Genomic DNA, 23,273 nt, shown 5'->3' on the forward strand with positions numbered 1-23,273 from the left:
AACATTAATTGGGATCATCATAGCATAAAGGGGTTTAGAAGGGGCAGATTTCATGAAATATATTTAGGAGAGCTTTTATATCAATGTATAGAAGATCCAGAGTATGATGCTGGAAATGCACAGCCAGTCAGGCAGTATCCGAGGAGCAGGAGAATCAACATTTCGAGCATAAGCCCTTCATCAGGAATGCTTAAAGATGGACTGTTCCACATATCTAACAAACAGGCAGGCATAGCCATGTCCCATGCGGGTGCCTTTGATTTGGAGGAAGTGGGAGGATTGGAAGGAGAAGCTGTTGAGGGTAAGGACCAGTTCAGCCTGGCAGATGAGGGTGTCAGTTGAAGGGTACTGGTTGGCGCCTGGCTTCAGCAAAGTATAGGACGGCATGCCATACTAGTACTGCGCTCCACCCCTCCCGCATCCCCCCCCCTCCCCCGTCTGTGGTTTTGATGGTGAGGTTGAGGTTGGAGCAGAGGGAGTAGAGGGCTGAATGTTGTGAGGGCAAGAGGTTGGAGTGGGTGAGGCGGTTGGACAGATTGAGGCGGTCAATGTCACAGTGGCAGCTTGAAATGAAGAATCAAGGGCGGGTAGCAGTTTGGCACAGGGTGTCCAGGTGGATGGGGTGTGTTGGAGGTGGGAGTAGTGTCCTTGGTGAGTGGGCGGGTGTCCTGATTTTAAAAATTAGGAACGGAGGCAGAAGTGACGGAAGAAACATTCAAGGTCACAGCATGTGTCAAAATTCATTCATCTGGGACCATAGAGGGATAAAACCATTCCTGATGAAGGGCTTATGAATGAAACGTCAATTCGTCTGCTCCTTGGAAGCTGCCTAACTGGCGGTGCTTTTTCAACACCACACTCTCGACTCTAATCTCTAGCATCTACATTCCTCACCGTCTCCCTGTAGAAGGTCCATCAAGGGATGGTGCAGTATCTGGGAAACAGGGTGGATAGATATTTGCAGTGGCAATGGGAAAGCATTTTAGTGACCATCTATGTTTTAATATTGTAATGGAAAAGGAAAAAGGCTGCAACAAAGAGTTTAGATTGGGTAAAGGCAGATTTTATTATGATAAGACAGAATATGGCTAAAGTAGAACAGATACTTGTGAGTAAAGCTTCTTGTGTGTGGTCACTATGCTGGTGGATGGATATGATTGCACTAGAAAGTGTGCAGAGTGATTCATCAGGATGTTGCCTGGGATAGAGCAGTTTAGTTATGAAGAGACGATGAATAAGCTCAGGTTGCTTTCTTTAGAGCAGAGAAAGTTGAGATGTATAAAATAATGAGGAACATAATAGAACAGAAAACAACTGTTCCCTTTTGTTGAGTTGCCAAAACAAGGGAGCGTCATTTTAAGGTGGAAGGCAGGATGCTGAGAGGGATTTAAGGAAAAAGGTTTTTCACCCAAAGGATGGTGGGAATCTGGAATGTATCGCGTGGGAGGGTGGTTGAGGCAGAAAACCTCACAATCTTTAAAAAGTACTGAGATGAGCACTTGAAATGTCATAACATTCAAGGCTATGGACCAAGTGCTGAAAAGTGACTTATTGTAGATTCAGAGTAGATTAGAGTTTTTGTTTGTTGGTGCAGACTTGATGGCCTGAGGAACCTCTTCTGTACTGTACGATTCTATGATTCTAATCCTAAATGGGAGATCCCTTTGGTTAAATTTTACCAGAAAATACTGGAAAACCTTAAAGAGTTGAAACTGCTCACTTTTATTTAGCAACAGTATAAATATAAATAAAACAAAAAAAAAGGACAAATGAAAGCTGCATTTGCTTCTGGGAACAGATAGGGACTGTTTGCCTGTTGAGCAGCAAGAAATTTACAATCAAAGAACGATCACTTCATCTGATCCACATCCTTTGGAATGGGTTGTTTATCAGGTCCTGGCTTGTTTTACCAGCCTCTGTCATCTAGGTGATGTCACGGTGGCTCACTGTCCTCGTCTTCTATCTTTGAAGACTGCTGCTGCTCTCCCAACTGTTCAGAGTCCATCAGTTATGCACAGTAGGATTGTGTGGCACATTCTGCCTCAACTGTACTGCAAGTTCCTCCCCCTAGCCCCAATTATGATGATCAGCTGCATTATAGTATACCATTCTGGTTGCATGTGATTAGTCTATAGTGCCCTGGACCTGGGGAAAGCCAACTATCTTGACAAGACCTACTGCCCAGGCTACAGCACTGACCCTGTCATGGGGAAATGAGATGAACCAGAGTGACCTGGCACAAATTGCATCAGCACCAGTCTTGATACATTTATGGGTCAATGGTTGTGAGATTCCAACAGGTCCCCAGTGGATCCTTGGAAGTAAGTGGTTACATAAAATGTTGCGTATCTGTCACCATGATGGTTACCAAGATAGGATGGCCATCTGCTCCTTCAGATTGCAGGACCTATTCCAGTGATTGGAATAGTTCTGGGACTGTGTCCTAGGACATCCTGTGTGGGCAGTAAAGGTGTGCTTCACACATCCAGAAGAAATTGGCATCAAGAACAATAGTCTCTGGGGCCCCTTTGTCTCCTGAGGATATCTTCAACTGTGACTTCTTCAGATGGAGGTTATTGTTGGTCCTGAGTTTGCTGATGTAACTGGACATCTCTTTGCACCTTCATTGAACACATGCTGTGGCATAGTTCTTTATCTTGCTCAATCTCTCCTGCAATGTACAGAAAAATCCATTAATGTTAAAAGCTGCTTCTCTGACATTGTTTTGGCAGAAATCACCATGGCTACAGAAATGCTTACTTGTTAATTATTAAACCCTTCAGATACATAGAGAACAACCATATGGCATGAATGCAAAATTTAAAAATCCAAACTTAAAAATAAATGATATAAAAACATATTTTAAAATGGTTCCAAGTCCAGCATCATAGTACCACAAGGCTCTGCCTGAAAAAAGAAGGGACTACCAGGAACAAAGAAGAAACTCACATTTATCTGGAAATGGAGAACCAAGGAAATCATAACCAAGTCACTTAAAGTAGATATATGTTGAGCAATGTAAAGAAGTAAGCAATTCTGGTCAAACACAGAAATATTTAGTTAAGTCTCTATGATAATTGTGAAAGGCAGAAAATCTTTCATTAATGTTTCAAAATACAGGAAAGCCTTAATGTCAGCATGAATTCTCCATTAGAGCTGCAAAAAGATGGGAATTCCCCATTAACGTCACAAGGAGCAACAGCAACCTCCAGGACAGCAACAAAGTGCAGAAGAACTAGTATTCCTGTAGACTGTGGACCCTTGCAGTACAGTTCAAACAACAGAATCCTTGCAGCCTGCACTCAGCACAACTGGAGCAAGCAAAGAGGGGATGTGATGGATGCTAATGAGCTGGGAGGGCAGTAGCAATATTGTGGAGGTGGAAATGAGGGCCTTGAGCAGGAGGAACATCATTTTCAGCATGTTAGAACAATGCAACATAAAGCTCAATGAGCCAGGCAAGACTTACTTGACACCCAGTAGCATTTGACATGTTATTGCTCGAAAGGCAAGCAGTCCCTGTTTATTCCCAGAAGCAAAAACAAACTTTTTGTTTGTTGTTTCTTCACTTTTGATTATCAAAACAGTTGATAATATTGTCAACTGTTCAAAAACTTTTGAACATGTGCCAGCAATGTGATCTCAAAAGCTGCTCTTTTGCATTTTCCTCCTGCAATATGTGCTGTGGCTGGCAGAGATTGAGTTGGTGCACATCTGAGTTTAAAATATGGCGCTGGTTGCAGAAACCGAAGAAGGACCCAGCAGCAGCAAGCTCTTCTGTTTCTGCATGAGAGCAGTCCCACAGTGGCATGGTGTATTTATAATGACATGAGCAGCAGAGAATTGTAAGAGAAAACTCACTACAGCACACCGAGAGAAATTCTCCATCAAATTCCCTGAAATTGATGTGTAGCTGATCCTCGGCCAAATTCAGCCCTGCATTTGTTCGCCCTGCAAGAGTCTTTTCATTGGACCAGAAGGTGGCTACACACACATGAATGAAACCACATTGCCTCGAACGAACCCACATGTGTAAATTGTCTGGATGGCAGCATAAATTCAACAGCAGCTGCCTATAATAGATTGTCCTCTAGAGGCTTGTTTCTCCTAACAGGATTTCGTACTAGTGAAAATAAACTCTGCACAGACTCGTGTTTCACTCTTAAGGTACATTAACTTCCAGGCAAACTTACCAAAAACAGTACAAGCAATTTACTAATTGATTGTCTATGGAAATGTTCAAATTCAATTGCATCACTACTATTTGACCGTGCGCAGCATTGCTCAGAAAAGCAATTGGATTTGAAGGGTGGCTTCATATAGTCCCAATGTAGCATAACAATGGAAGAAATTTACTCAGAAAATCATTTAGCAATCCTACTAAAGCAATCTGAAGACTCTGAATCAGCTACAGCAGGAATGACAGAAATGTTGTGAGAATACAGCATTGAGAAGAAGGAGGTCTTTGGGTCTCTTGCCTAAAAAATTATGTTTTGTTCTTAGAAATGGAGCAAAACAAACAAATTCTGTGAAGGTTCAAATACTGAGAGTGTGCGATATGGTGGACCTTACTGATCCTTGGCAGCAAGCCTGTTATGATTAAGAATTCAATAGTCCAAGTAATAAAGTGTCTAGAAAGCCTGGCTAACTGGAAGAAGAGGAGGGGCATCTCAGCAATTTCAGATAATGTTGCAACATCAATAAGAGAAAGCAATCAGAGGAGACTCTATGATCCGACCTTTCAAACAAGACAGGACTTAATACTCTTAAAGGAGTTGGCTACAGCCTTCCTAACACTAATAATATGACAAAGTATGTTAGAAAGGAGAGAGAGTGTTGTAGCAAAAAAAAGTTGAAAAAAACAATCTTGTGTAGTTTGGAAGAGCAGACAATTGTCAGATAATTAATAAATTTCTTGAGGACATTCAGATTTGGATGCAGAGTCAACAGCAGTGTAAGCTATTCTAGATGTAATATAGAATTATGGGCTTGATAGAGTAAATCTAACAGAACACAGTTATCTACCTAACAGTGGTCATAATATGTATTTCTGCAATATAAAACATTAAAGTGTGATTTAATTGGTGCTCTTAAGGTTTTTGAAAGGAATTGTTCAAGATGGAGTGCTGGATGACTAAAGAAATTGAGGGTTTGGTTAAGAAAAAGAAGGAAGCACATGTTAGGTATAGACAGGATAGATCGAGTGAATCCTTAGAAGAGTATAAAGGCAGTAGGAGTATACTTAAGAGAGAGATCAGGAGGGCAAAAAGGGGACATGAGATAGCTTTGGCAAATAGAGTTCAGGAGAATCCAAAGGGTTTTTACAAACACATTAAGGACAAAAGTGTAACTAGGTAGAGAATAGGGCCCCTCAAAGATCAATAGGCGGCCTTTGTGTGGAGCTGCAGGAGATGGGGGAGATACTAAATGAGTATTTTGCATCAGTATTTACTGTGGAAAAGGACATGAAAGATATAGAATGTAGGGAAATAGATGGTGACATCTTGAAAAGTGTCCATATTACAGAGGAGGAAGTGCTGGATGTCCTGAAATGCATAAAAGTGGATAAATGCCCAGGACCTGATCAGGTGTACCCTAGAACTCTGTGGGAAGCTAGGGAAGTGATTGCTGGGCCTCTTACTGAGATATTTGTATCATCAATAGTCACAGGGGAGGTGCTGGAATTCTGGAGGTTGGCAAACTTGGTGCCACTGTTTAAGAAGGGTGGTAAGGACAAGCTAAGGAACTATAGACCAGTGAGTCTGACATGAGATGGACAAGTTGTGGAAGGAATCCTGAGGGACAGGATGTACATGTATTTGGAAAGGCAAGGACTGATTTGGAATAGCCAACATGGCTTTTTGCGTGGGAAATCATGTCTCACAAACTTGATCGTGTTTTTTGAAGAAGCAACAAGGAGGATTGATGGATTGATGAGGGAAGAGCGGTAGATGTGATCTATGTGGACTTCAGTAAGGTTCGACAAGGTTCCCCATGGGATGCTGGTGAGCAAGGTTAGATCTCATGGGATAAAGGGAGAACTCACCATTTGGATACAGAACTGGCTTGAAGGTAGAAGACAGGGGGTGGTGGTGGAGAGTTGTTTTTCAGACTGGAGACCTGTGGCCAATGGAGTGCCACAAAGATTGGTGCTGGGTCCACTGCTTTTCATCATTTATATAAATGATCTGGATGTGAGCATAAGAGGTATAATTTGTAAGTTTGCAGATGACACCAAAATTGGAGGTGTAGTGGACAGCGAAGAAGGTTACCTCAGATTACAATGGGTTCTTCATCAGATGGGCCAATGGGCTGAGAAGTGGCAGATGGAGTTTAATTCAGATAAAAGGGAAGTGTGCATTTTGGGAAAGCAAATCTTAGCAGGACTAATACACTTAATGGTCAGGTCCTAGGGAGTGTTGCTGAACAAAGAGACCTTGGTATGCAGATTCATAGCTCCTTGACAGTGGAGTTGCAGTTAGGTAGGATAGTGAAGAAGGCGTTTGGTATGTTTTCCTTTATTGGTCAGAGTATTGAGTACAGGAGTTGGGAGGTCATGTTGTGGCTGTATAGGACATTGGTTAGGCCACTGTTGGAATATTGCATGCAATTCTGGTCTCCTTCCTATCGGAAAGATGTTGTGAAACCTGAAAGGGTTCAGAAAAGATTTACAAGGGTGTTGCCAGGGTTGGAGGCTTTGAGCTATAGAGAGAGGTTGAATAGGCTAGGACTGTTTTCCCTGGAGTGTCGGAGGCTGAGGGGTGACCTTATAGAGGTTTACAAAATTATGAGGGGCATGGATAGGATAAATAGACAAAGTCTTTTCTCTGGGGTCCGGCAGTCCAGAATTAGAGGGCATAGGTTTCGGGTGAGAAGGGAAAGATATAAAAGAGATCTAAGGGGCAACTTTTTCACTCAGATGGTGGTACGCGTATGGAATGTGCTGCCTGAGTAAGTGGTGGAGGATAGTACAATTGCAACATTTAAAAGGCATCTGAATGGGTATATGAATAGGAAGGGTTTGGCGGGATATGGGCCGGGTGCTGACAGGTGGGACTAGATTGGGTTGGGATATCTGGTCGGCATGGACGGGTTGGACTGAAGGGTCTGTTTCCGTGCTGTACATCTCTATGATTCTATGGAGATTTTTTTTTCTGCTCGTGACAAAGCCCAGAACAAAGAGGAATACTTTAAAATCAAAGCCATAATTTCCAAAAAGCAGTTCGAATGTATTTCTTCATATGCTGTCTCCCATAAAACACAGTAGATGTTAGTTGGGATCAATATTTTTAAAATTTAAGTGATCAAGTTTTGCTCACAGAAGGCATTAAGGGACTGGATCTTAACTGGTTGGAAATTAAGATATAGGATAATCATAACCTAATTGAACAGCTGATGAGGTATAAGTATTCAATAGCCTTCTATTATTCTGACACAGGGTAAAAATATTACACACTACTAATAGAGAAGATACACAGACAGGTATAATGGTAATTAACTTTTATAGTAACTACGAATTCTTAAAAAATCGCTAGTGATGCAAGTTTATTTTTCCCTTTATTCACATGATTGTATATTTGCAGATAGCTGCACCTATTCTGATGTAGTTGCAGTATTTGTTTAATGTACAAGTACTTTGTTTAATTATTATTTCGATCACAAAACCTCCATTTTATACTCGGGCTTAAAAAAAATACTAGATCTTTCCAATTAATGTCCACAGTGATTCTTGCCGAGACTCTCTTTGGCATAATAGTACCCAGCATCGGTTTCCCTCAAATGTTGTTTCCAATGACCAGTACCTTTTGCTATGGTCTGTAGCTAGCTGCAATGCTTAAGTAAAGCACCTAGCCCTCATTAATACCATTTCTAGAAAATGTCAGTTTCTGCAGCAACAAAAATATTTCACCCACAAAACATCATTCATTATGTCCCACAGAGAATTCTTACTGGCTGGAAAAAGATAAAGCAGCTTTAATTCTCTTTGTTTAGGGATTTTGATTAAAATGTTATAGCATTAATTAACACATTAAAAACAAAGTTAAAAATCACACAACACCAGGTTATAGTCCAGGAGTTGGGAGGTCATGTTGCGGCTGTACAGGACATTGATTAGGCCACTGTTGGAATATTGCGTGCAATTCTGGTCTCTTTCCTATCGGAAAGATGTTGTGAAACTTGAAAGGGTTCAGAAAAGATTTACAAGGATGTTGCCAGGGTTGGAGGCTTTGAGCTATAGGGAGCTTCCAATTAAACCTGTTGGACTATAACCTGGTGTTGTGTGATTTTTAACTTTGTACACCCCAGTCCAACACCGGCATCTCTAAATCATTAAAAACAAAGTTAGTGTCTTTTGGGTGAAATTGTTTACTACCATCTTCTTAACATCCACAATGTTTTCACATAATTGGTCTGGAATTATTACAACTCACCTGGAGGTGTTAGAAAGTTGGGTGGGGGTATTTAATTGGGTGAGAACCAAAATTTCCCCAATTTACATTTTTTCTAGAACAAAGTCAACAGAAATTATAGACCAGGTTTCTTTCCTTAACAAAATGTACTGTCTATTACATGTAGTTAAACTCTAGTTATAAGTAAACAGTTATGAACTGTCAGCATTTCATTTGACTAATTAAACCCTAATTGCCTTACAAACTGTTCTTGACAGACATACACAGACAGAACAGAGGAAAGAAACTGGGAAACCATTTTTTTCAGTGATCCTAATCACAAGAATTGCTGAAATAATTCTTATGAAACTGGTCAGCTGCTGCTTTTCAGTTGTCCCTCTTTGGATGCTTCCAATGATTTGCAAGAGGTACAGGGTCGCTGGTTCATTTGTAAAAGGTCTCTGACTAATTAATCCAGAGTCACAGCTGCAGCTCCTGATGAAGGAAAGGTGAGTTGGTTTTCTTCAAGCTTAAAATGGCTTCCTGCAGAGAACAAAGAGTAAAAGCTCCCAAGTTAGTTATGGTCAGGAAGCTTCTCTGTACGTTTGTCAGAGCCTCAAGCTGTTCAGCTACTAATGATATCTCATCACATCATCACATAATCTATGGTAACTCACCACATAATCAATGATAACTCATCACATAATTGTTGACAGGCCAGAGGGCCATCATCACTGGTAATCTGTAAACCAATCTGCTATATTTTACCAATCAAAATTTCATTTTGTATATAATCTTTTGGCTCCAGTACATCTGCACTGACAAAGTATAACCCATAGCTGTGTGAATAATGTTTACAATGAGAATCAAGCAACTTTCTTTCAAACCATGCAGCAATCATGGAAACTGTAGCTTAGATAATTTGTGGTCAATTCCAGAGGCTAAACATCTGCATGGGACTCAGCAGAAGTCTATTCCCTAGCAGGCCTTTGGCCATTGGAGACTTCAACTGCTCCTTACTTCTCTAGCTACACACTCATGTCAGTTCTATGTCCACCAGAATGTCTACTGTGGACAGTTGCTCACTGAAGTGAATATTATTGTGTTGGTGAAGGTTGAGGTGGAAGACTCTGAGGACCCTGTCTTTTCTTCCTCAGAGATGTCTTCCATAATGATGGGATGGATTGGCTGAGGGCCTGGGGTTGTTTCTGGTCAGTTCTTGGCTCTGTGTTGCAGTGACAGCAGAGATATACACAACAATCTATTTATGTTGCGTAGTGCCATTCTTGCCCAAAGGTTCATGAAGACATTGATGCTTGATGATTAGTTGGCAGTAGCTAAGTGGAGGAAGTCTCCCAGATGTCTGGACATATCCAATCTCCCCTTCAGGACAACCATAGTGCTCTTGTTCTCCTGCCAGGTCAGTTACCTGTTCTTCAAATTGAGTGAGGAGCCTTTTATCAGGCAATCCCATACCCCACTCCATGCTGCCTACACACACTCGCATTGATTGTGCATGTTCTTCTCCTGCAGGGGAGAAGCATAAAGAAACACACACATGGGCACATGACCACAATGCCTTCATTGATAGAAATTAGTAGGGATGGGAATCCCCAGAGCTGTGATTTCCTGCATTCATTAATTTTGAGTTGAAAGTGTTATGAAGGAAGTTAACTCTTAAAGAGTCCTGAATGAACAGTGGTTCAGCAGTCAAATAGCTTGACAAAAGTAGAAATTGCTGGAAAAGCTCAGCAAGTCTGGCAGCATCTGTGGAGAGAAATCAGAGTTAATGTTTTGAGTCGAGTTGACTTTGATTTTTCTCCACAAATGATGCCAGACCTGTTGAGATTTTCCAGCAATTTCTATTTTTGTCTCTGATTTACAGCATCTCCAGTTGGTCAAACAAAGAGCAAAGAACAATCCAGCACAGGAACAGGCCCATTGGCCCTCCAAGCCAGTGCCAACACATTTTGCCCTTCCAAATTGTAACTGTCATTACTTACAGGATCCATATCCCTCTACTCCCTTGCCTTTCATGTATTTCATGTATTTGCCCAGGTGTTTCTTTTGCTGCTATTGTGTCTGCTTCCACCACCTCATCTGACAATGCAGTCAAGGCACTCATGGCCCTTTGTGTGAAAAATGTGCCCCCTCCCACCTTGAATAATATCCCCCAGTAATTGACCCCCTCCACCCAGGGAAAAAGCCTCATACTTTCCATGCTATCCATGCCATTGCAATCTTGTAAACTTCCATCAGGTTGCACCTCAACCTCCTGTGTTCCAGTGAAAACAAACCGGGTCTATCCAACCTTTCTATAGCTAAAATCAACAAAAACAGACAACATCCTTGAAAACCTTTTCAGTACCCTGTCCAAAACATCCACATCATTCTAGCAGTGTGGTGACCAGAATTGTATGCAACATTCCAAGCATGTCCTAACTAAAGTTCTGTGAAACTGCAGCATAACTTGCCTATTCTTATACTCAACGCTTCTTCCAATGAAGACAAGCGTGCCATAGGCTTTTTTTCCCCTATGTTATCTATCTGCGCTGCCACTTTCAGTGATCTTTGGACGTGCACAAACTGATTCCTCTGCCATTCAATACTCCTAAGGGTTCTCCCATTCACTGTATAACTTCCACCTGTACTTGATCTTCCAAAATGCATCGCGTTACATTTGTCCGGATTAAATTCCATCTGCCATTTTTCCGCCCATGACTCTGACTGATCTATATCCTGCTGTATCCTCTGACAATCCTCTTCACTATCCGCAACTCCACCAAGCTCAGCTAGAGTTGACTGAGATCAATAAAGCTTTACATGGTATGCACACTTGATACTTGTGTGAGGCATTCTCCCTGAAGTCACATTTTATGTTAGTGTCCTTGCCCCCTGCAAGCCATTATATGCATTTTTTTCATCATGTTGAAAGGTGAGTGAGCTGCTTGTGCAAGAACTGCTCAGTGTTAATGCTGTTTTTCTGTTTGTAGTCTGATCTCTGAGAAATGGGAGACAGAAACAGGAGCACTGTAACACAAGTTGTACAAAGTGGATGGGTGGGTGCAATGAAATGACAGAAATTAATTGCACATGAGTCACGTGATAGAGATGCTTGACATCCAATCAGTCCTGTGCAGCTTGCTTCGTTAAGTCAAATTGCTAGGGACATAAAGATTTGAGTGGACAGTGACACTTACTGCAGCAGCGGGCAAGAAATCATTCATCCACTTCTAACTTAGAATCTACTCACCCCTCTGACTGCTATGGGTACTGACCACATAAATCAGTTCCATCCACACAGCCTTTGTCACTCGGTATAGCATCCTGTTGCTACTTATGAAAAGAGGAGATCCCTATGCTCACTGACATCCTGCAGCAGAACATTCAAAGTAGTGTCAATGAATCTTGGTGCTGCCTGTGGTCCTCTGTCAGATGTCCCCTCAAGGTCTTCATGGGGATTACAATGTGGGGAACTCGAATGGTCCTGAGCTGGCAGACAGTCAAACACTGGCTGGGTGCCTTCTAAATATAGTACCTGAAAGTTGGAACACAAGGTCCAGGCTGGGGTCAGAACTTACTGATGATCAGTCATTAAAATTTAACATTGACTCAATGCATTGATGTATTATGAGTTTTGAAAAATGTCATTGCATAGGAAACTGCATCCCACTCAGAAGTGGAAGTCCCTTTTACTCTTCAAGCCTGCCTCCCTACTTAGCTTAAGAAAGAAAAATCTCCTGTAGTGCTGAGTGTCCAGACAGCAGGACTGAAAGAGCACAGCAGGCCACATGCAATTAAGTGGTCATCAGCCAATTAGGTTTTCGGAGTCACAGGGCTCGGCCAATCAGGGGTAGAAGCATACAGGAAGTCAGCAACACTGGTGATTGAAGATCTGGGTGCCATCTTTTGATAACATTCAGACAGACATCCACTTCCTCAAGTCAGCACCATTATTCCGATAGAGTGGGAGGACGTTTTTCAACACAAACTGCTGCCATTCTCTGTCCAATTGTTCCCCCATAGATTACTGTAGCTGCTGCCCACCTCTCCTTACTTAGGGATCCTGGTCAACTGTGATTACAAAATACTCATTTGTAGATTTGGCTCAGCACAGGCAACTGACACTTGGATACCTCCAGGCCATCTGGGAGTAGCTGAAAACCCCATATATCTGCAATGGCAGTAAGAGTGGCACCACATTAGCAGCTGTGAGGTCAACAAACTGGTCCAAAAAACATCAATGACTTCATCTGCTCCACAAACGTAGGTGGAGTGTTGTCGTTTCTGCAAAGTGGCTGTCATGAGAGTAGCAATGAATGTATGAGTGTATGAAATGGTGCTTCAGCAGGAAATGTGTGTTCCAGGCCTCAGTCTAAATTTTAACTGAAAGCATTTTTAAAAACTTTTCTTTTCTATCACTTTCTTCTCCCTCCCATAATCTAATCTTTCTTTCACTCTATTTATTTACTTTCCTCTACCTGATTTGACTTTGAATTCAGTACTTTAACTCAGCCCCATCCTCCATCTGTTCATTTCTCGTCTTTCAAATTTATTAGCTAAGGAGATGCACAGTTGGTCCCTGATGCTTTACTTCTCTAATTGTGTTATGATCAGTTCACACATTCAACAAAAGTAGTTGACAAAAATGATTTGAGTTGAGGGATGCTGAACAAAATCTAACTGATGGTAAATGCTATTAAATGTTCTGTTTCACCATTATTTGGCCATCAAAATGTGGTTGTTAATTCCAGTTTTCCAAAATGAATGATGAAAATGGAAGCCATAAATTGAACAGTGCAACACAAGTGCTTGTTTTGGCAAAATGTATGTGAGATTCCAGCTCACGCATGATCACTTTGAACATAATGAAGTGATTTTATGAATGTTTTCTGCTGGCTAAGCCTCTCTCATTGAATTATTCATGTTAAAATGACAAACAGGTATTTGGCAACATAATGCATAAGAAATTATTTAATAGGTTCATTTGAGCCCTGGATATGTGCTAAACCCAATAAGTTCAAACATACAGATGCAGTTATTTCTTTTCTTCAAGTCTATGAGAAATTTAAAAAAGCGGAAATTATGAAGCCAATCTCAATTCATGTTTGAGTTCAGGTTTAAAACAGTGACAAACAATATTTATAATGAATGCACTAATGACTACTATGATTATTTGTGCCAACTATTTTAACAACTTAGTTTGTAATTTTCATTATTTGTTGAAGTAGTGCACAAATTTGAAACTAGAATTGTGCAATGTGACGAAATCTGATAGATTTTATCTCCTGTCTGACAATAAATCTTTTATCAATGTGATTTTATTTATCAAAATACACAGATTGGAGAAAAGTAGAAAACAATGTTCCACAAGCACTGGCACCAATTTAGTTTATAGTTTAAATAAATTCCAGTATTTGAATTGAGAAACAAGAATTCAATATTTGTATATAATACCAAATGTGCAGCTAATGCTGAGGAAGATTACGATATATGAACATACTTAAAAATGTGCAGAGGGAAATTATGTGGCAAATAAACTTTATTACCATCAAATGTGAGCTGATACACATTGATTGCAAAAACAGAAATGCTGTCTGTAGCTTAGGGAATAAGTATCTGGATGGAGGAGAAGAGCAAAATGGTCTGGGGATATTAGTGAATGAATTGTTAAGAGCATGTACTGTTTGCCAACAAAGCACTTAAAAAAATGCTAGTAAAACACTGAGATTCATTTTAAGAGGTGTAAAATTCAAAAATAGTGAAGTTACGTTAAGCTTATATAAGACCATGTTCAGACCATACTTAGATGATTTTGCACAGTTACGGTCTCCATTCTATATAAATAAAAGTGGGTATTCTGGAGAATGTGCAAAGTGTAATCAGAAGGATGACACAAGAACTGAAGGATTGCCACCATCAGGAAGATTCATCAGTTTGGGACCTTCTTCTCTTTCGAAAGAGAAACTGTGAAATGTGACCTTCTAACTGTCTTCTAAGTTGTGGATGTGCGGGGCAAGGAAATGTGAGGGGAATGTCTCCACCTGTGGGAGAATCAAAACTATGGCTTTCAAAAATTCACAGGGGAAATCAGGAGAAACTTCCAAACTCGAGGAATGGTTAGAAATTTCACATTCTATCAAGGGGAGTGGCCCAGACGAGTCGCTCAGGTGATTTCACAAGGAAATTAGATGACTACACATGGGAAAGGGAATTACAAAGACATACTGCAAGGCTGAGACGAGACACATTGAATGAGAGGAGATTTGAATGGAGTATACACTGTGAACACATACAGACTAGTTGGGCCTGATGGCCTGCCTCTATGCTGTATCATCAATGTATGATGTGTTTACTGAACACTTCCAAAGAGTGCAAATTTACATGATTTCACAACAGTTACGGAGAATGAAAAGGGCAATCATTTAATGATCTAATGAACATTGAATTATAAGCCTTAAAATAGAAATCTGCAGGCTCTTGAACAAACAAAATATTTCACCCCTTCCTGCAGATATTTGCATGTGCTGCTTTAATTCAGACATATCCTCTTCTTGTACTACAATGTCAGCCTTTCCTGCCTGTTGCATAATCAACTTATTTTAAAATTAACTGTTACAGAAATCCATTAGCAAAGGCCATCCAGAGGTTTAGTTTTTAAAAAATAAAAGAATATTGTTTTCAAATAGTCTCTAATAGGGCTTATCTATGATACTTTGATCTGGCTATTTAGACTTCCTATTCCGATTCCGGAACATGTTCTAAAAGGACTAATAATGGTGGTGTGTGTTTTGACATTGCTCAATTTGCAAATGTTTAGGAGCATTTTACAAATGTGACTCTAATTGGAACTAACTTTTAATACACAAACAAGCAACTTCAAAAGAGTCAACTGGTGAAAAATTGTGCTAAATCCCAGTTATTTTAATGGCAATATTAGCTCCGGAAGTAATTGGTGATGAGAGATTTGAACCCACAAATGGCAGTAAATGCTTGATTAGTTGTTCATTTTACAGCTGAGATAGATCAATTTTTGTTAAGCAAAAGTATTAAGAAATATGAACCAAAGGCAGGTATGTGGAGTTAAGCCACAGGCTAGCCATGGTCTCATTATGTAGTGGAAGAGGCTCAAGGGGCTGAATGGCCTACTCCTGTTCCTATGATCCCTGCAGTCACTGAGCATCACAGGCAAGGGTTTTTTGTCAAATTCTGCCCTACTGCAAGATCTAGCAGATTTCAGTAACCACTTTCCAGACATCAGTAATCCATGGCACTGACTCATCAACATCTGGTGGTGGTTTGCCCATGTCCTGAAAATATGGTGCCACACCAGAGACCACCACCTTCTATACCCTTCCTGGTGGCTGCTTCCTGAGCCTCTCCCCCTCTAGTGTTGCTGGCCTTGCAACTTCAGTTGTTGAACAATTAGAGTTCTCCTTTGGCTTATCCTGGTTGCAGGACAATTGGGTATACAGGACCCACAGGTATTCTACTAAGTAAACTGTGTGACAAGGTAAACAATGATGTGAGAACTTCTGACTCTTCGAGCTGTGTTCATCCTGACATGGATATGTCTATGACATCATTCCCTTCTGCATCTAACCACCCTGCCCCACCATCTCATTGAGATTCTTCTTCTGGTCCCAGACCTTCGTGTTTCTGTTAGATGCTTTGAACTGCCATGTGAGATATATGAATATCCCTACCTCAGATGGGACTAACGTACAATAACAAATTACCTTCTCCTACTCCGTGCCAACGCCCCAGCCCCTGTCCATGACTTGAATGTTCCCTCTGCCAGCCAGCATCCTGAGTTTGTCCTACATATGGATAATACTGATTGTCTATATTAGGTCCCACATTTTGTCTATATTAGGTCCCACACTCGCTGCACCCAACCACACTTCTCCATCACTCCCTACCCCCAAAAACCATGCTTGGGATGCCATTGTTCACTTCAATGCCTGACCCATCTTGTGTCCTCTCTGAACCTTCAGCCAACACCTACCTGCCCCCACGCAAACTTCCTGCCCCCAACTCACCGCTGTCTTGTCTTTGCCAATTCCCACCCTCAATCTACCATCCTCCTGCTCCCTTCCCCTTGGATCATAATTTTCAACAGAAACAATGACTCAGCTTAGTCACACTGCTCAAAATGATGCACATTCCCTTTCAACAAGTGGTAAACGTGGATGCCACCAGCTTCCAGTGTGTCACTGACTGAATTTAACAGATCAAATATATTTTCTAAATCATTAAATATTATGGGTATTGGTAAAATGCAAATGTAATAAAAATAGAAACCCATGAGACAGCATGAGGCCTGACTTGTCAGTGTTACAATGCTGATTTAATTTTGCATTCTTAATCTGCCTTTGTAGTTTGACATTTCAGCTCCCACTTGGTTCATTCACCCCTCCCACCATGTTTCCAGCTTCCCAGCATCTTCATTTAGATCCACCCCACCCCTTTCATTAGCAGTTAGCAATGCATTCTAATCCAATAATAACAATTGGAGAGGCTCTTTGTCTCCTAAAATATTTGGGTATAAGCACTTAGAAATGTTTGTAACTTTCAAAAGTTGCATTAATTATGTGAAATTCAGCAAAACAAAAAAAAAGATAACAGAATCAAAATGCTGTAGATGCTGAAAATCTGAAATAAAATCTAGTAAACATCAGGAGCATTCAAGGTCACACAACATTTGTGGAGAGCGATAAACAAAGGACAGGATTTTCCGATATTTTGGTCAAGTGTCGGTTTTGGGGGTTCCATACAGTGTGTCTCTCCTGAGCCCTGGTATTTTTTCCATCTCAATTCTCTGCTGAGCAGCTCATTAAGAAGGCATCCCTCCCCCATGTTGCCACTCTTGCATAAATTTGCACTCTCGGCAGTAGTGTAGGAACCTGACAATGCCACTATCTTCTGGCATTCAAGCCACAGGTGTCAAGTTTAAACATGAGTGACTTATCACTTCTAATGCTACAAGCCAGGGTCTGCCCTTAGTACATTGCTGTGCAATTCTGAAGGCCATGTTTGTGAGAAGCAAATTGATATCTTGCTTTGCCAAAGAGACCTGGATGTCTTTCTGGGTGGGGTTTCAGGAGGAGGTCTGTGCTCTTTACCCAAAATCATCAGGGGACACCATAGTATCAGACCCTGCCAACCTGGTCTGCTGTTCCACCTAGGTCAGAGTTGTGTTAGCAGTCTGAAGAAACCAGCAATGCCACAAGAGGGTTAATGATCTTCTGCACTCCACAAGGTTGGGTACCATTTTATCTCTGCTACCTCTCACTCATTCTAACTCCACCAATGCACAATAAGCTTGTGGTCTATCACTCTCAGTATTGTATGCAGTATCTTTCCTCAGTGGCTCTTACTTGTCCTATCCTCCAAACCCCTAACCCTTCCTGCTATCTGCACTTCCTACTTACTCAGGATACCTCACCACCCTTCCTACATTTACACCAACAGTAACAGCTGTGGCAGCAGCTTTCATCCTTCCCTTTGTCTCTTTACAATCCTCATTAGAGGAGTAAAAGAACCAAAGTGGGTGATGGGATGCTGACATTCCTCTCCTCACCCTATATGAGAAGAGAATCTGTCAGCTCATGAGAGAGGGCCGTGACCTGTCATGTGATGATGCTGAAATTGCCCTGTCCCAGCCACTGTTCATTGTGCTGTGCTGCTCTCTCATAACCACCAGTGGGAATTTATTTTTAATTTTTATGATCAAGCTTCTATTTCTATTGTACAATTCATTCCCTCTCTTTCTTCTGCAGACATGAGCAGCCTCCTCACAGCTTCTGCCCACAAGAGACCACAGCCCCTTCAGGATGTCAGCGCCTTCTCTAACTTGGAGTAAGAAGCCACAGCACCCTTGGAGAAAGCACTGATAAGGCTGCATCCAGCACTCACCACCAGCTCAGACACTTTCAAATCACTGAGTACTTTAGCCGGATTAAGTTGGGAACGGAATCTCATGAGCACATCACTGACATGTCCTTGCAGTGACTGATGATGAAATGCCACAGGCCACTGGCATTCAGAGGGCAGATGTAGACCTGGCACCTGCTCAACCACAGGCAGAAGACAATCCTGTGGTATCAGCTATTAATGACTTCACAATGCACAAACAGACTCAAGCAGCATGCAAGTTTTTTTTTGCAAACATTTGCTAAGAGCACCAGGCTATAAGACATGGAAGTAAAAAAAATGACTGCAGATGCGGAAAACTTCTTCAAGGCAGGAAACAGAATTAGGCTGTTTGTACAGTTGAGTCTGCTCTTCTGTTCAATGGTTGGTCTGATGATCCTCAATTCCACTTTTCTGCCTTATCCCCCACAACCCTCAATTTCCTTATTAATTAAAAATGTGTCTCAGCCTTGAAGATATTGAGCCACCCAGCCTCAATAAAGAATTCCATAGATTTATTATCCTCTGAGAGAAAAAAAAATCCTTCTTATCTGTGTTATAAATGGGTGACTCTTTATTCTGAGATTACCAAGTCTGGATCTAGACTCTTCCACAAGGGGAAACAACCTCTCTACATCTAACAAGTCAAGCTGCTCCCCCCCCCCCACTCCAAGAATCTTGTATATTTCAATAATGTGATCTCCCATTTTCCTAAACTCCAATGATTACATATCCAACCTAGTCAAGCTCTCCTCATAAGAAAATCCCTTCATGTCCAGGGATGAACCTAGTGAACATTGACTGCATTTCTGCCAATGCTAGTATATGGTTTATTAGATAAGGAGACCAAACTTTTTCATAGTATTCCAAGTGTGATCGACATAGTAACACGTATAATTTTGGCAAGACTTCCCTATTTTTCAGACTGATTTTCCTTTGAAGTCCAACATTTCATTTGCCTTCCTTATTACCTGCTGAACTTGTATGCCTGATTTTTGTAATTTATGCACAAAGACCCCAAATTCATTTGTGCGTTTGCTTTCTGCAGTCTTTCTCCATTTAAATGGTATCCAGCTCCCCTATTCTTCCAGACCAATTGTGCAAGCTTATATCTTCCCATAATATATTCTGTCTGCCAGTTTTTTGTCCATTCGCTTAACCTGTATATATCCATCTGTGAATTCCTTCTGCTATCTTCACCACTTGCCTTCCCACTTATTTTTGTGTTATTCATGTACATCTGTGATAATACATTCACTTCCGACATCTCAGTCATTAATATAACTCTGGTCCAGCACCGATCCCTATGGCTATTTTTTAGGCGGGAGGAATGTTTGTAATGGAGGTTCCCAAGGGGCATTATTGTAATATTGTGATTTTTTTTCCTGATAAAATAATCATCTTGATTTTGGTGTGTTAAGGACGATTTCAAGCTTTGTGGATGATACAAGACTTGGAATCACGATAAACGGTGAGATGGACAGTGTAGAACTTAGGGGCACAGACAAGGAGGTGGAGTGGCCAGTTAGGGGGCAGACGAAGTTCAATGAAGAGAAGTGTGAGGTGTTGTGGTTTGGTGGGATGAACCTTGACAAACAATACAACCAAAGAGATACAATTCGAAAAGGGAGTCAGGAGCATAGAGACAGGTATATATCTGCATAGATCATTGAAGGTGGAGGCAAAGGTGGAGAGAGGAGTTAATAAATCATACATAATCCTAAGGTTTATTTTTAGGGGCATGAGGATCAGGAGCAAGAAGGTGATGCTGAACTTGTATAAGACATTTATTAGCTCTCAGCTGGAGTATCGTGTATGGTTGAATGCCACATAATAGTTTGAATATTGATAGTGGGAGATACAGCAATGATAATTCAATTGGTTGTCAATGACAGTAAGATCATGTATTCCTATCACTTGCTGCTTATGCAAGTTGGCATGCAGGTGGTCCTGTTTAGTAGCTTCACCAGGTTGTTTAAGTCTGCCTGGTGCTACTCCTTGTATGGGGAGAAAGTGAGGACTGCAGATGCTGGAGATCAGAGATGAAAATGTGTTGCTGGAAAAGAGCAGCAAGTCAGGCAGCATCCAAGGAGCAGGAGAATCGACGTTTCGGGCATAGGCCCTTCTTCAGGAATGAGGAAATTGTGTCCAGCAGGCTAAGATAAGAGGTAGGGAGGAGGGACTTGGTGGAGGGGCGTTGGGAATGCGATAGGTGGAGGGAGGTCAAGGTGAGGGTGATAGACCGGAGTGGGGTGGGGGCAGAGAGGTCAGGAAGAAGATTGCAGGTTAGGAAGGCGGTGCTGAGTTCGAGGGATTTGACTGAGACAAGGTGGGAGGAGGGGAAATGAGGAAACTGGAGAAATCTGAGTTCATCCCTTGTGGTTGCAGGGTTCCCAGGCGGAAGATGAGGCGCTCTTCCTCCAACCGTCGTGTTGCCATCGTCTGGCGATGGAGGAGTCCAAGGACCTGCATGTCCTTGGTGGAGTGGGAGGGGGAGTTGAAGTGTTGGGCTACGGGGTGGTTGGGTTGGTTGGTCCAGGTGTCCCAGAGGTGTTCTCTGAAACGTTCCGCAAGTAGACGGCCTGTCTCCCCAATATAGAGGAGGCCACATCGGGTGCAGCGGATGCAATAGATGATGTGTGTGGAGGTGCAGGTGAATTTGTGGCGGATATGGAAGTGTCCCTTGGGGCCTTGGAGGGAAGTAAGGGGGGAGGTGTGGGCGCAAGTTTTGCATTTCTTGCGGTTGCAGGGGAAGGTGCCGGGAGTGGAGGTTGGGTTGGTGGGGGAGTGTGGACCTGACGAGGGAGTCACGGAGGGAGTGGTCTTTTTGGAATGCTGATAGGGGAGGGGAGGGAAATATGTCCCTGGTGCTGGGGTCCGTTTGGAGGAGGACCACTTCCAAAACCGTACCACCCAGATGGCCTCCTTCTTCAAGGACTGCAATTTCCCCCCAGACATAGTCGATGATGCCCTCCACCGCATCTCTTCCACTTCCCGCTCCTCCGCCCTTGAGCCCTGCCCCTCCAATTGCCACCAGGACAGAACCCCACTGGTCCTCACCTACCACCCCACCAACCTCTATGTCCAACGTATAATCCGCCGTCATTTCCTCCACCTCCATCGCCAGACCATGACAAAACTTGACATCCATGAGACACTGTGAGCCATCAGCAGCAGTAGAATTGTATTCCAGCACAATCTGGTTCAATGGAGAGTGCAGGATGGCATACAAGGAGCAGCGCTGAAAATGTGTTGCTGGAAAAGTGCAGCAGGTCAGGCAACATCCAAGGAACAGGAGAACTTGCTACATCTGTTTGAAATCAGGCCCAATTGACATGGTAAATAGTGCCACACAATATAATGGAGGGTATATCCAACATGAAAGCAGAACTTCAGCTTCACAAACTAAAACTCCTTATCCTTATTTTTAAACTCATCCAAGGCACAGTTTGTTCCACCTTTTTTTAGATCCTGTCAAGCAACATTCTGCAATGTACCTTCCATTACATTGTCTCAAATGTATCTCTCAATCTCACTGCTTCACCATTGGTGTTGATCCTTTAATCACTAGTCCTCTACAACTTTCTTCCCATTATTCTATTGCTAGCTTCATTTTCTACAAAAGGCTGTTCAAAGCCTCTTTCATCATTTTAACTTCTCCTATCACTACCTATGGGCTATTTTTCTCTTTGTTAATTGGCCTCAGATTTTCTCAAACATTAGTAACACTATATATAATATATGTTCTTGTTATTCAGCAATCATTCCAAGCAGACCACAATTGCTACCACTTCTTCTGGGATAATCTCAAGGATAATTTGGGGTTATTCAAGATCCCCAGCACTACATTATCTACTACCTCCCACACTCAGATGATTGAGCATTCCCAGAACATGTATGCATCACAGTCATCTGATTTTTATTCAGTCTTAGACATCCTGCACCTAAACGCAAGGCAGATGTATAATAGTAGACTAAAGAGCCTTCCTGTATTCATTCAGTCTCCTTTAAATCTTGTTTCTAAATTATGTCTAATTTTAAATGATCATGTCCTGTTAATAACAAATAGGAACAAATTATAATTTAGATCAGCAATCTGTGCTAAACTTGCTACTTTGACCAATATCTCCCTTTTTTCTCTTTATTTACCACAATGTCTCAATCATTCAATCTCTATTTTACTGAGATTTTATTCTCTCATTAAGTATTTCAATGTTTTAATACTCAGTATTATTCATTTTTGATACAACTGCTTTGTCAGTGCTTGATCATTTGAAATGCTGTCCTCACCACTTATATTCTTACTCTATATTGTGAATGCTTGATTCTGTCCATGATCAAACTGAAAACAAGCACTCTGCTCTTTCTAGTCTTTTCACATGGCAATCTTATAAAATATTCCTTTCTGAAGTCTTTCCTCTTTGCATCTAATATGTCTGATTATTTTTTACAGAAAAGTAATTGGTACGAACATGAAGAACCCAAAAGCATTTTCATGCATCCCCACCCCATCTTCAGGATACCAAAAACAAACAAAAGCTGTAAAGCCAAATTAAACTTTTAAAATAAATTAATTATAATTTATGCTCATTATATCTGATGAAACAAAGCAAGCAGTCCCATGTATTACTCATCGATTATAAAGTAGTTCTTTCAAATTCCTGGAGACCAGGGACAGATATTTTGCCTCCAGCAATGGGTGGACACAAGAATTCATGCATCAACTGGCATAGCAGTTTGCAATTCCAGTCTGTCCTTGGTCTTTTTCCCAGAGGCAGGATAGGGATCAGCAGGTATCCAAAGGAAAGTAAATGCCAATTTAAGGCATATTGTCAGAGGCTGACTGAAAAATTCTGGTATGGGCCTGAAGAAAGCCTTTCAGAAGCTGATTGAGGGTTCTGGAGGTCTGTGCTCCAGACAGGTTTCAAAGCCCTTGCTGTGGGCTGCCTACTCACGACAGCCAAAGGA

The sequence above is a fragment of the Chiloscyllium punctatum genome, chromosome 25 (assembly GCF_047496795.1).
Source record: "Chiloscyllium punctatum isolate Juve2018m chromosome 25, sChiPun1.3, whole genome shotgun sequence".
In the NCBI taxonomy this organism is placed as follows: domain Eukaryota; kingdom Metazoa; phylum Chordata; class Chondrichthyes; order Orectolobiformes; family Hemiscylliidae; genus Chiloscyllium; species Chiloscyllium punctatum.